Genomic DNA, 14768 nt, shown 5'->3' on the forward strand with positions numbered 1-14768 from the left:
ACTTGTATATTTAGTTTTGAATCATAAATTATACCTATTATAATTTATATGTTCTATCTGATTAGCATGATTTCTCATGGATGAACACATTTGCTCAGCCAGATACAAAGGTAATGATACCAAAAGGAGTAACCTTTTATACTCATATATATATATATATATATATATATATATATATATATATATATATATATATATAATTAAGAAGGAAATGACCTTCGGACTAATAACACAACCTTAATTCCACATCCACACAAGAAAAAAGAAATAAGATAATTCATTAGTCCTAAGCCCTTCAAATCTTATTTATATATTTATACATATATAAACATGATTTTGGCATTTATAATTTGAAATAGTTTATAAAACATTTTTCAAAGAATTTAACAGAGTTTACATGACTTTAAAGATTTAACATGACTTTAAGTCATTTTGGAAGTATTTGGTAATTCTTAAAAGTATACGGAAACTCTTTGTGTGATTATTATCACATACAGTTATTAACACAATTTAATATTGTGTTAAACTTGTATTCCCCCCTAAAAAGCATTTAAAAACAATTAAAAAGGTAAATTATAGGGGTATGAACTCACTTTGATAAGCGGTGATTCGGGCAGCGTTTCGTTTCCCGGAAAGGAGTTTGTTTGACGAGAAACCGGCTCAAATCGGGCAGAGTTTCGACTGGAGAGAGGTTAACTTCTCGAGAATTCTGGGGCTCCGGGGCTTGCTTCGAGTTTTAGACATGATACCGGGGCCTTGGGGGGTTGTGAGGAAGTTTGGAGAGGTGAAAGAAGTGAAAAAGGTGAGAAAATGGAGTAAAAATGGTTAAGGAACCGGGTGGGTTCGCACCCTTTATATAGGGTCGACGCCTCGGATCCGAAGAGGAGTCGTCAGCAACGTGGCAGCGAAGGAAGGGAGACGCGTGTGATGGCTCGGATAGGTGGCGATGGCTCGGACACCTGGCTCGCGCGTCGGATCAGCAGTGGACCGAACCTCGGTCCAATCAGAAGATGCCACGAGGGTTCGAGGGGGGTCTCCTGCGAGGATGTCCGAAGGTGAGTGGACCGCGGCTTTGGTCGAATCAGAAGGCGCCACGCGAGACTGCGGTCCAATCAGAAGACGCCACGTGGAGGCTGGATGCGAGGATGACGTGTCAGAAGCCACCTATGCGAAATTGCCCGGTTTTCAAGATTTTCTTGATTTTTGTGCCAAAAACTTACGAAATTCATAACTTTCGCATACGAGCTCCGTTTTTGGCGTTCTTTATATGCGCGCGTAGGTAAAATTATACTCTATGACTTTCGTTTAGACTTCGTCGGCTAATTTTGAATTTATTTTTAATATTATTATATTTAACAGACCGGGACAGGAAATCCGTTAAAAATTCATAACTTCTTCATCTGACGTCCGTTTTCGTCTGTCTTTTTACCGTTGTGCTACTTTTGACGAGACCTTCGATTCTCGTTTAGGTTGTGTCGGCTAAATATCGATCAATTTATATTTCGAATTTTTAGCTGTCTACTGCTAAACCGAAACTTAGAAGAATCATAACTTCCTCATACGAAGTCAGATTTTTACGTTCTTTTTATGAACGTTCTCGGTTTAACATATTCTATAACTTTCATTTAGATTGTTAAGGCCAAAAAGCCTTTTATCGAAAATTCACTTTTTATAATGAACAGTGTTTTGCCGGTTTTGTCGCGGATTTTCGATTAGTCATAACTTCTTCGTTATAACTCGGATTTTAGTGTTCTTTATATTTTTGGAGACCTTGTTACAAATCTACACTTGGTTCATCCCAATTACGATTATTGATCAATTTATTTTTGACCTAAATTTGACTGGTGTCACAGAAATATATTTCAAGTGTAGGAGAATTGCAACACCGATCTTGGAGGTATTATTTTTATTTTATTTAAAAGCTTGATTTCAAGAATTCTTCGGCTACGTTGGGCATATGGTAGTCCCCTACGCTGACTGTAGAAGGGAGTATGGATGCATATGTTAAGTGATCTACATAGAGCGTAGGTGCCCAGAACCAAAACACTAATCCCTGGGGTTATGAGCCCTATTTAAAGGCTATAATCCCTTGAGAGGCTTTCCATTCTCAACCTCCACCCTCCACAACTACCTTCTTGAAAACCCTAATCACCATTGGAGACTTTTGAGTTTTTGGAGTGTTTTGTGTTCACTTTTGAAGGAAGAAGGGTATTGTGGAACCACTTAGGAGCTTAAATCAATGTAGATATGGGATTTGCATCCATTCATCCACCTCCAGAAGGTATAAAGTTTATAACTTGATGTTGTTTTGTCTTAGATCTAGTCATGCTTAAGAATTTCATGCTTTGTTCCCCATAACCATGGTTTATACGAGTATAAGCCACTCCAGACCATTGGAGTACCATTTCCAAACATTTTTAGAGTTGTTAAGTCATAAAAATGAGAGTTTGGTCACTCTTATTCATCCATACACGATTTCTTGAGCAATCAACAACTTTATGGACCTAGGTTTTGATTTTTTGCTCTTTGTGGCCATGCAAATTGACAAAGTCAGAGACTTTATCCATTAACACTTCTATTTGTTGTAGATCTGAAAAGAGGAGGAGCTAATATTTTTTTATTAACTTAATGGAAGCAGTTGGAATTAAGGTGCTACGCGATGCGTAATTTTCTCTATGTTGGGCGTAGCCTTGATTTTAAATATTTGCCACCATGAGCTCTATACAGCGTAGAATTGGATGCTACGTTGGGCATAGGTTGACTGGAGTTGACCACTGAAAATTTGATCGTTGACCCTTGACTTTGACCAAATTTGACTTTAGGTCAAAATGAGTATTTTGAGCTATAAATTGAGACTTCGTACGTGTTTGTTGTATAGGTGATCTGTAGAGGTGGTTATTGGATCAGTGATCATTACTGCTATCTTCTAGACTGCGAGGTGAGTTTTCTCACTATACTCATAGGTCGAAGAGCTGGTTATTGGACCAATGCCGACCCATTCGTTTTGGTTATATATATATATATATATATATATATATATATATATATATATATATATATATAGGAAGTTGCTATGCTATTACGATCTGTTAGATTGGTAGATATGTATATTTACCTATATTTGTTGGTTATTGTGTATTTATTTCATATGTCAAGATGGTGCGGCTGGGTTGAGACGATACTACATTGTGATGTGAACCAATCCAGTTATAAGCTGAGGGTTAGGAGGGCATTCCAGTCTTATGTTGTGGGCTCGGAAGAAATCCAATCATGAGCTGAGGGCCGGGAGGGCTTTCCATTATTATGCTCTGGTCTCGGGGGAAATCCATTTCGATGACAGTGGGCCCAGTGTGCATGTATTATATATGTATCGTTATCATGTTGTGTGTGGTATTTCAGGGGAACTCTGTAAGCTTTTGCTTACGGTTGTTGATTTCTTTGTTTTCAGGTACATCAGATGATTGGGGCAAGTTGAAGGCGTGATCGTACACATCCTCCTATTGTTTTATGTCTTGAGAGATTGATTTGATACTTGATTTTCTAGGATACTATTTGAATATAATAGTTATAATTTATTGTTTATTTATGCTTTATTGTGAAAATGTTTTTATAAAAATAAAAAATTGTGAAAATGTTTTTATAAAAATGAAAAATATGATCATTGGAATAAAAGCACACCACTAATTATATAAATTGAAGTAACACTTATATAGGGTAAATTAGTAGTTTTGAAATAAAAGTACACCACTAATTATATAAGTTGAGATAGTACTTATATACAACATAACACTATCTTTGGATAAAATAAGTAAAAAATACTTATAAAACAAATACTTGACACTTTAGATATAAAACGCTAAAAACCTTTGAACTCACCCACATTATGTTGATGCCTTCAAGACCACATGTATTCTTAGAGAACTAAAAGTCAGAAGCAACAAACATTTGGGAGTAATACTCAGTGATTCATTGAAAGCATTATTATTGCTTTTCGATTATTTAAGAAATTATTGTCTTTAATTTTTTGGTTCTTGTAAAACTTTTTACGCTGTAAGATCTATTTATAATGAATGTGATATTTACGCTATATTTTATGTATATTTTTCAATGTAATCAATATCTGTGATCCTTGATGAAGACGTCGCACATCCTGGTGTTTCAACTACCGATCGGGGGTGTGACAGTCTGGCCATTAACACTTGTATGAAAGACCAGGATCTGGCCCTTGACACTTGTATGAAAAACCAGGATCTGGTCCCTGATACTTATATGAAAAGACCATGATTTGGCCCATGGTAGGGAGTGATTGTAAGACAATGACTTGGCCCATAACACTCACTTGGGATTGAAATACACCATTTATGTTATGTATTGTATGTGGTATTTTGGGGAACTCACTAAGTTGTTTTCTTAAGGTTTAATTTTTAAATGTTTCACATACTTCTCATTCCAAAGGGAATGGTCCGTCTTGATCTTATTGTATCCCCTAAAGTTTTATTCTGCATTATTGATTTATGATTTTTCTATGATATTTGAGAATATTTACTCTTTGATTATCTTTGGAACATACGATTGTATGGTTTTGGTGATTTAAAAATGAAAATTTTACTGTTTATTTTTGGGACGTTACAACTGGAATAATGTATTACTTCACCTGCTTTTTGTAATAGCATTGTCTTATTGATATTAGTAACTATGACGGTACAATGCCAACTATATTTGATACAGATAGAAATTTGATTCAACACACTTGGTGAAGAAATACATTAGTCATAATGATTTCAATTATTGCAAATAGTGTCCACATTCATAACAATTTGTTATATTATTAATAATAATAGAGGAGTCCTCTTGGGTTACACACAGGACAAAAAACTTCCTTTTTAACAACTAAAAACACATCTTCAAAATTTGGGGTCAATTCAAAAAGAATAAAATAAAGTTCAGTTGCAGAAAAATGGTCAAAATCGACATACCAAAGAATTAGGGAAGACTGTAAACTTTTTAAGGTGTTATTTTGCCTTGGAAGTCCCAATTCGAGTTGGGAGAAAACAATCACAAAGAATCTCATTGTCTGCTATTGCGATAGATGAAATTGAAGCCGAAGACATCTCTTTTTTGAGAAAACTAGGACACCATCATTATTTGATCGATTTGTGAATTAGGTTATTGATATAAGTGAGAGAAGAGCCATATATGAGAACACCTCATTGATTATTAAGCTACGTAGGATCAGTGGCGATTCCAAGATATTCTTTGTTGGGGGCATTATTGAAATTTTTCCACAAACATAGAGGAATTTCAAGTAAATTTGGAATATACAGAGTATTCATGTGTAAAAACAATTTAGTCATTGGGGGCATGTGCCCCCTACATAATGCTCTAAATCCGCACATGCCCCCTTCTTAATGCTCTAAATCTGCCACTACGTAGGATGTCACGTAAACAAAACCTAAAGAAAATCGATCGTAACGAGTGAATATGTACAAGAACAATAAGGACTAAATGTATACAAACTGAAAAGTTAACTTGGAGTAGTAAGTGATAACGGGGAGTAACCGACCATAAGGATTTAGTACAAAATAACAAATTAAAGGGCTCATTTAAAAAAAATAAACAATAAAAAACTAAACATATACAAAATGAAAATTATACTATCCTTATAGGTTATTTTTCCTTGTACATATTTATCTTGGCAATTATTTTAATATATTTGCCATGTTAATTCCAATCCAAAAATCCCCTCACATTTATTACTCGACTAAGTATTTTAGTATTTGATTATTGTGTTTCTTTTTAGATCGACAGTTAATTATTTCGTAAGACGTTTTATTAAATTATATATCTTCGGACAAAATAGTATGTTCAAGACAATATTCATTTTCTAAACAAAAAATGTGTTTCGACAATAGTCGTGCAGTAGGGATCAGACAATGATCGGCCATTAACTAAAAGTACAAATTCGATATTAGTTAAAAACCAGTTTCGTGTGAAAATCGAACAATGAAGAGTAAATTACACGAATGGTCCGCATGGTTTGGGGTAATTTACGCGTTTGGTCCCTAACTTACTTTTTTAATTCGAAAGGTCCCTATTGTTTGTTTTTGTTGCCCGCTTGGTTCCTACTGTTTGCTTTTGTTACACGTTTGGTCACTGTCTCACCTAAAAAGACTATTATTTAAATAGAGAAAAATTGTGGGGTGTGTAAGATAAGATAATGTGGTGGGGTTGCGGATGTGTTTATTTAAATAAATTAAAAAGATCAAGTGAAAAATAGTATTTGTAGGTAAAACAATGACCAAATGCATAACAAAAACAAACAGTAGGGAGTTTCCGAGTTAAAAAAAAATTAGGGACCAAACGCGCAAATTACCCTAAACCATAGGGACCATTCGTGTAATTTACTCAACAATGAACCAACCTCAATCCGGTTGTTTACGTGGAAAAAGATTAATAATAGAGAAATCTCAAAAAAAAAAAAAAAAAAATAATAATAATAATAATAATAATAAAATCTCTAAAGTTTGGCCATATTCATAGAAAAAATTATCATCGATTGATTATGATTTTTTTTTATTATTATTTTCTTTTACGATTAAGTTCGAGATACAGATAAATGCTTACAAAATGGCTTTTTACCGGATTAATTCTTACTTTACCGATTTTTTGGCTTAATTGTAAATAGAGAAAAACATTAATGACTCTTTTGCTAATAAGGTCAAAGTTCGCAATTTTTTTTGACATTTCTTTTTAAAAATATTAAATACATCGGTAAATCTCCAAAAAAGTCTCAATATTTTGATTTTTTCTATAAAGTCATAAATTTTATTTATTAAACAGTAAAGTCCCGACTCTTTAATTTTTTGAATAGAAAATCCTAAAAAACTAGCTAATTTATTCACTTTAACATTTTTTGATCTGTTCAGCAGGTCATGATACCAAATCATTATTTTTTCCAAAATAATGAGACTTTTCTACAGATTTCGTCAAACTTGTATATAATGTATTAATGTATTTTTTACGTATTTATATCTATTTTTACATTTTTTTTGTACTTTTTTAAGTTTTTATATGTATATGTTTACATATTTTTATGTATTTTAAATCTGTAAACGTATTTTTTTTACGTATTTGTAAGTATTTTTAACCATTTTAAATACTTTTTTTCATGTATTTTTATGTGTTATTTTTTATGTATTACATATTCATATATATTTTTACATATTTATGTATTTTTTTTATGTTTTTTATATAGATGTTTATGTATTTTTTTTTACGCATTTATATGTATTTTGAAGTGTTTTACATTTTTTACTGTATTTTATATATTACGCATTTATATGCGTTTTTATGTATTTATGTATTTTTTTAATATTTTTTATATAGATGTTTATGTATTTTTATGTATTTTAAATGTATAAATGTATTGTTTTACATATTTATATGTATTTTCTAAGTATTTTACATATTTGTTTCGTGTATTTTATGTATTATGTATTTATTTGTATTTTTACGTATTTATATATTTTTTGAGCTTTCTATATAGATTTTAATGTATTTTACATGTAATTCGCACAACTTCTTCGAGTATGTGTAGATAGTTTTCCTACACACCAACATATTTTAAGTTTTACCATTCGATATTTAATTTTAAGATAAGTGAATGAGAAAAACTTAAAATATGTGGGTATGTACGAAAACCATCTAGACATACTAGAAGAAGTTGTACAAATTGAATGAAATGGTGAATACAACTTGAAGTAAAAAATATATGTAAATACATAAAAAATACAGATATACATCTAAAATATATAAAAATACATAAACATCTATATAAAAAAACTTAAAAAATACAAAAATATGTAATACATAAAAAATAACACATACAAATAAATAAAAAATATATATGTAAAATACACTAAAATACATATAAATATGCTAAACATATGTTTATAAATTTAAAATACATAAAAAAAATGTGAACATATACATATAAAAACTTAAAGAAATACATATATATGTAAACGTAGATATTAATACTTAATACATAAAAAAATAACACTTAAATATGCATAAAAATATGTAAAGTACTTAAAAATATATATAAATATGTAAAAACTACGTTTGTACATTTAAAATACATAAAAATATGTAAACATATACATATAAAAACTTAAAAGACTACAGAAATACGTAAAAATATATATAAATACGTAAAAAAAATAAGTTTATACATTTTTAACGATTTGGTCCCATGACATGCTAAACAGGTCAAAAAGAGCTAACGTGAATAAATTAGCAGGTTTCATGGGCTTTTCTATTCAAAAAGTTAAAAAGTCGGGATTTTTCTGTTAAAAAAATAAAATTTAGGAGTTTATTAAAAAAAATTTCCAAAATATTACGATTTTTTTTGGAGATTTCCCGAAATTCATTTGTAAAAGAACTTTAATTATTATAAACTAAAAATAAATATATCATATATCTTTTGTTAAATCATATTTATTTATTAAAAAAACTCAAAACAATGATTATATATATATATATATATATATATATATATATATATATATATATATATATATATATATATATATATATATATATATATCATTTTCTGGGTGTTTTGTGATTTTCACTTTAATAAATATCATTATCATAATTGTAAAGATATCATTTATATTCTATATAAGTTAAAATAACTTTTGTTAATTTTTTGCATGGAGCATGTTTTTAAGTAACTTAAGTGTGAAGAATGACAATTGAGAGTTTTCGATTTCTTAAAAGTGACCAAATGAATGTCAAGTTGTTTTACAATACGTAACTTAATCTCAAGATGAACAAATAGTTGCCAAAAATATTATAATAGCTATAAGACAAATGCTAAATACAATTAAGATGACTTTTTTTAACTTGTCGAAAAAAGACAAATGCTAAATACAATTAAGATGACTTTTTTTAACTTGTCGAAAAAAGCGCGTTTCTACACATAGGGTGTCTAATGGAGCTTGAGAATAACACCCTCTAGTAAAAAATTATTTTCGACATGTCGTTCTATTGTGAGAGGTTCTTCGGTAGGCTGCAGTTATAAATTGTATTTAATTGTTTAATGACAGCCTTTAATCTTCCATTTGTGATTGTAACCAATCATCAGTTAGGTGATGTTTGTTTTTTGGAAAAAACCTCTTCAAACCTCTTATTGTTGCGCGGCGCAGCACACGCGCAACACTTTTCATCTCGCAGCTGTTTGTTTTTTAGAAGTCTTCGGAATCAAAAAACCTCTGCGCGTGCTCTGTTTGGCGCAACACTTGTACTGCCTCTTCCAACCTCTTCCAACATCTTCTTCTTCTTTTTTTCTTGCTGTAATTTTGATTATATGTTGTTGAAATTTTATTTCAACTTTTTTTTTCGTTTTTTTTTTATTCTTGTTATTTTTTTTCGTTTTTTATATTCAATAATGATAATTTCTTAATGAAATATCATTATTTTTTACTAAAATATCTTTATTTTTTTGTTGAAATATCATTATTTTTATTGAAATATCATTAATTCTTGCCGAAATGTTATACATTATTAAATTTTACGTATTAAAATTACTATTTTCGGTTTATAAATTAGTTTATTTTAATTTTTTAATATCTGCAGCAGTATGCAGATGTTAAAAAAACAAACACGCTTCTGATTACACTCTACAGCCGTTTGATCCACCTCTTCTACTGCAGAGGGTTGCAGAGGTGGTCCGCAGACTTCATGAATTTTTGCTTCAGAAAATCAAACAGTACCTTAGCCATTGTAACTTGCCTTCGTGGATGTAATATAAGGTGGCTTATGCGTGAAGAATGATATTGGAAAGAGTTTTTGTTTTTGTAGAAGTGACAAAGTGAAGATAAAAATTGTTCTACAATACATAAGTTTAATGTCAACACGATTAAATATTTGCAAAGAATGTTATAAGAACTAAAATTTTTAAAAAACATATGATAAATACAATTTCTAGATACTAATTATTGACTCCTTGACGCATTAACTAGAGTGTAGTCTATAAAGTATAACATACACTGTAATGCAATTTTGGTTTATTTGATTATGTTTAATAAGTTTTTAATTTATTTTAAACTGAATGTAATCAAAGGAAGTAAGATTTGGTTTAACCGGTTTAGTTAGTCGGAGAAACAAAATAAAAATTTAATAGATGATTTTTTAATAATAAAATGTTACTGAAATAAACTAAAATTGCTTGTATGGTTTAATATATTTTAACAGAAAAATCTTCAAAAAATTCCTAAATTTTGAACCTATTAACGAAAAATCCATCAATGATTTATTTTTATGACTAAGGCCAAAAAACCGATAAACATAAGACTTGATAGGGAAGAAGGTTCATTTTTCAACACGTTACAGATATTTTGAGATTAATCGTAAAAAGAAAAAAAGAGAGACAATTTTTTCTTTAATAAAACCAAAGTTTATGGACTTTTTTTTTTTGAAGATTTTCCTATTAGTTATATATACTATTAATTTATATTAAGGCTTCTGAACAGTTATAGTTTCGAGCTCCTGGCTTGGTGGTTTAGTTGGGCTTCAATACCAGCTGTTTGGAGCCGGCTGGGTTTGGAGTCACTTCCGTCATGCGCCAATGGATGTCCTACACATGTTGGCTTCTTATTGCCGTCAAATTTCCTTCTATATTCAGTAAAACTCCCCGTCCCTTCCGGTAGTTTGCTTTTTTCCTCCCAAACTAATTCAACCTCTTCGTCTTGAATTTTTTTCTGCACCTTCTATCATTATTTGTCGATGAGGTGGTGATGCCGGCAGTAGACATAACCAATGTCGTTGGACCGACAATTGAGAATCGAGGATAAAGAGATCAAGTAGTTGTCCAAGTTTGTGTTTTTCTTGAGGGCTTAATTTGGGGCATTTTATTACTTTTACAGAGAAAAGAAAAATGTTCAGAAACCAATCCGAGAGGCTTACTAAAAATCCATCAACATCCTTCATCTATTCCTTCGGCGGGAAACACCATCGACGCCATCCTAGGAGCGACAGCTGAGAGGTAACATGCATTTCTTTATTTTTATGATCATTTTTCGTATATGTATGGTATTTTTTTCTTTAGGTTTTTTGGAGTCGCTAGCACTCACTTTCTTTCCTATAGTATTATGTTTCATCTTAAAGAGAAAAAGGATTCCTAAAGAGAAACCGGGAAAAATTAGGCATGTTGATTTCCAACAACTTGTGGAAGGAAGTGCATAATACTTTTCAGGTCCCCTCTCCACCTATTTCCCTTGGTTTGTTCATAAACACATTAAACCCGCATAAAACTTGCAGCGAGATGACTTTCTTTGAGAAAACCCATGTAGGGTTTTCAATATCTTCATATCGTGACCCAATTTTTTGTTTCAAGAAATTAGGAAACATGGTTTTAGCAGGTTTCTTTCCTTTTCCATATTTTTAATATGAAATTCATGTATTGTTGATTTCTTTATTGTTAGTTTTTTTTTCAAAATTTTATGTATTCTTAATTGAATCTTATATGGATCATGGATTTCTCTTTAACAGTTTCAGTTGGAGATTTGTGATTCTGAATCCTGATCATACCCATGCGAAATCTGACCAGGAAAAATGAAGAAATCATAAGGTTTGGATAATGACTTTAATTCACTAATTTAAGCCATATTTTATTCATTATTTCTCTTTGATTGTGTTATCCCTTTTCGTTTGAAGTATCATGACGATAATCATGATGATGACGATGATTTCTTTACTTTATTCTTAAAAGTTTTTCTATGAGGTTGAACAACAGAGACGAAGGAAAAGTACTGAAGAATTGTTTTGATACCACATTTGTCTATTTCTCGAGCAACTTCTCCTTTTATTTGTTAAATTACTGTTTTGGCTTTAAAAATTGTGTATTATTTAAGCTTTGGTCAAAGTCTCTCCCAATTGAGTTTTTAATTCAAAAATAGTATAATTATAGTGTCAAACTTGATGTAATTAACAACTGAAATGCTTTTATATTTTAGTAAACTAAAACCATTTTACCTACTAATTATCATTTTGCAAAACTTACGAAGATTAAAACAACCGTAGCAGGAAAAATTTACAACATTTGAAGACTTTGATTCTCATGGGATATTGGAAGTTGATGAAGTGTTGCATGAAACTCCAAAGTAGAAGTTCTCTGGAGATATATGCGCATTAGAAAACATAATTTAATTGTTTGAAGATAAGATATGAGGAATATTACAAGTTGATGCAAAGAAAAAAAGTGAAAATAGTTTCAAACTTTTGCTTTTTGACCTCACTAAGCAACACAAAAAGATATCTAGTCCAATGTCACTTGATGCCTTCAAGGAGACCATATAATTGTTGGGTTTTTTATTCAAAAATAGTATAATTATAGTGTCAAACTTGACGTAATTAACAACGGAAACGATTTTATATTTGAAAAAGCTAAAACCATTTTACCCACTAATTATCGTTTTGCAAAGCTCGGGAAGATTAAAACAACCGTAGCAGGAAAAATTTACAACATTTAAAGACTTAGATTCTCGTAGGATATTGGAAGTTGATGAAGTATGGCATGAAACTTCAAAGTAAAAGTTCTCTAAAGATATCCACCAAGCAAGAATAAACAACTGAAACATGCTAGTCTTTACTTGTAATTAAGTTGTGATTAAGCCTTAGAAGTTTATGCGAAATAAATCTTTAAAGGAGAAGAAAGTTAATCATCTGGAACATGCACCACATTACAAGACTAAGAGAGGGGAAATTGACCATATAGCTCTCGGCCATATAGAGAAAAGAAAAGAGAGAATCATATGAAAAACTAACAAATTTTTTTTACTTATAACTCTTTCTTTTTATCCCAACACTCATGTAAGAAGACCAAGCTTTACCAAGTGTACAAGTGAGGTGTAAGAAGGAATGAGTGGAAGTCTAGTCAAACAAGTTAACAAACCCATCACTCTTAAAGGGACCTACGGTTTTAACTTGGAGAAGTAAAAAATAGATGGTTTTCCATTCCAATACTTTAACTAGATAGTTACATGTCCAAGTATATGATTTCTAAAGTAAGCAAACATTTGTACAGAACTTATAAATTCATACTATATGAATTATGACTAGTTTTTTGTTCTCCATTTTTACTAGTTCCTAGAAAAATAATTCCTAATATATTGCTAAATATTATTTTCATACAATAATGTTTTTCCTATAAATACAAGTGTTGATTGTATTTATTAATAATCAAATTATACTAATAGATAATCAATTGGTAGTAAGTTGGTATATGGTGTGATCCTTTAGGATCACATGTCATTACTAATATCATTTTATAATGACTCTAAGGCATAAAGTTATTTAAATCTCTCACTTGCACAAGACTCATCATAGATTGATATAGATAGTGGCGAACGTATAAAAATAGTTCACTACCCCCAATAACACACGACGTAGAATGTTATTCATCAAAATATAGTTCCCAAAAGCTCAAAGTTACAATTGATGCCATGTAATCTGGCCAAATGTGCACTACGTTAGGCGTAGTGCCTGAGTACACTGAGCATACTCAGTCTATGTTGACTTATGTAGACTTTTTGAAATTTTGACTTTGAGCTTCGACTTGGGGTTTGACCAAGTTTGACCTAAGGTCATTTCGGGTATTTTGAGTAGTACTTGGAGTTTAAGGCCCTATTATTTGTATAGGTGATCGGTAGAGGTAGTATTCGAAGTAGTATTTTGTCCAACTATCTTTTTCTGATAGTGAGGTAAGTTTCCTTACTGTATTTGTGGGTCGAAGGAACCAATGCTGGCCTAGTAGATTATTATTTTGGTTTAGGATGTTGCTATGTTGTAGAGATCTGTTAAGATCTGCATGATTATTTGTTTACTGTTTTATGTTTTATCTAACGCATATGTCGACATAGTGTGGTTTCGGTTGAGGCTTCACTGCTATGTGCGTAAGCTAACAGACCGGAGTTTTCCAGTCTGATGACTGATTGGGCCGAGGCAATCCAGTCTGATGACTGTAGGTCGGGGGTAATCCAGCCTGATGGTTGTGGACCCGAGGATAATCCAGTCTGATGATTGTAGACCCAACATGCATGTTTGTATATGATATGTTACGTGGGTTATTTTGGGGAGACTCACTACGCTTTGCCTTACAGTTTATGTGTTATGTTTCAGGTACTTTTGATGATCGGGGAAAAGTAAGGGCATGATCGTACACATCCTTCGGTGATATGTTTTGGAGATTTTATGATAAATTGATTCTATGATATTTGTATTAGATACTTGGTTTCTTATGATTTGGGTTTGATTGAAAAATTATTTTATTTTAGTTGAAGATAGAAAAAAAATTATCGTGATTTTTGGATGTTACAAGTTGGTATGAGAGCCCTGGTTTGAGCGAAATGGATAAGCGTTCGTGTGAATCTAGACTCAAACTAAGGATCTATGAAGTTTTCTAAAATTGATTTCAAGTTGTTTTTAAAATTATTTTTTTTTCAAAATTGTTTTCAAAGGTAACCAATGAAGGATGAAAATGTTTGATATATATTAAATTGACATCATTACTATGGTTGTTTAGTGTGTGCATCATAGTTGTACATAAATAACATGTTATACCCTGAGAATGTTTGATTTAGCCTTATTCCCTGTTCCTTGTATGGTTATGGGCTTAGGGTAGAATCGTGTATTTGGCTGTCTATGAAATCCAGTGTTATGTATGACTAGCATGCACGTGCGACTACAAAGTTGGTGGCTAGGTC

At 31.2% G+C, this 14768-nt stretch overlaps 1 long non-coding RNA gene across 3 annotated transcripts; it reads left to right on the forward strand.

Annotated features, from left to right (window-relative positions):
* The first annotated feature begins 10571 nt into the window (after positions 1 to 10571).
* LOC145169245 (uncharacterized) lies at positions 10572 to 14262 on the forward strand. Of its 3 annotated transcripts, none has more exons than XR_013742386.1 (3): positions 10572 to 11426; positions 11557 to 11635; positions 14185 to 14262. It is a non-coding gene; the product is annotated as an uncharacterized LOC145169245 (long non-coding RNA). The 3 variants fall into 3 exon arrangements; XR_013742385.1 differs by lacking the exon at positions 14185 to 14262 and adding an exon at positions 11722 to 11932; XR_013742384.1 differs by lacking the exon at positions 14185 to 14262 and having other exon boundaries at positions 10572 to 11050; positions 11153 to 11426; positions 11557 to 11932.
* The last annotated feature ends 506 nt before the right edge of the window (positions 14263 to 14768 follow it).

This window comes from Lactuca virosa, chromosome 4 (genome assembly GCF_052849685.1).
Source record: "Lactuca virosa cultivar CGN04683 chromosome 4, Lactuca_virosa_CGN04683_v6, whole genome shotgun sequence".
Taxonomy (NCBI): domain Eukaryota; kingdom Viridiplantae; phylum Streptophyta; class Magnoliopsida; order Asterales; family Asteraceae; genus Lactuca; species Lactuca virosa.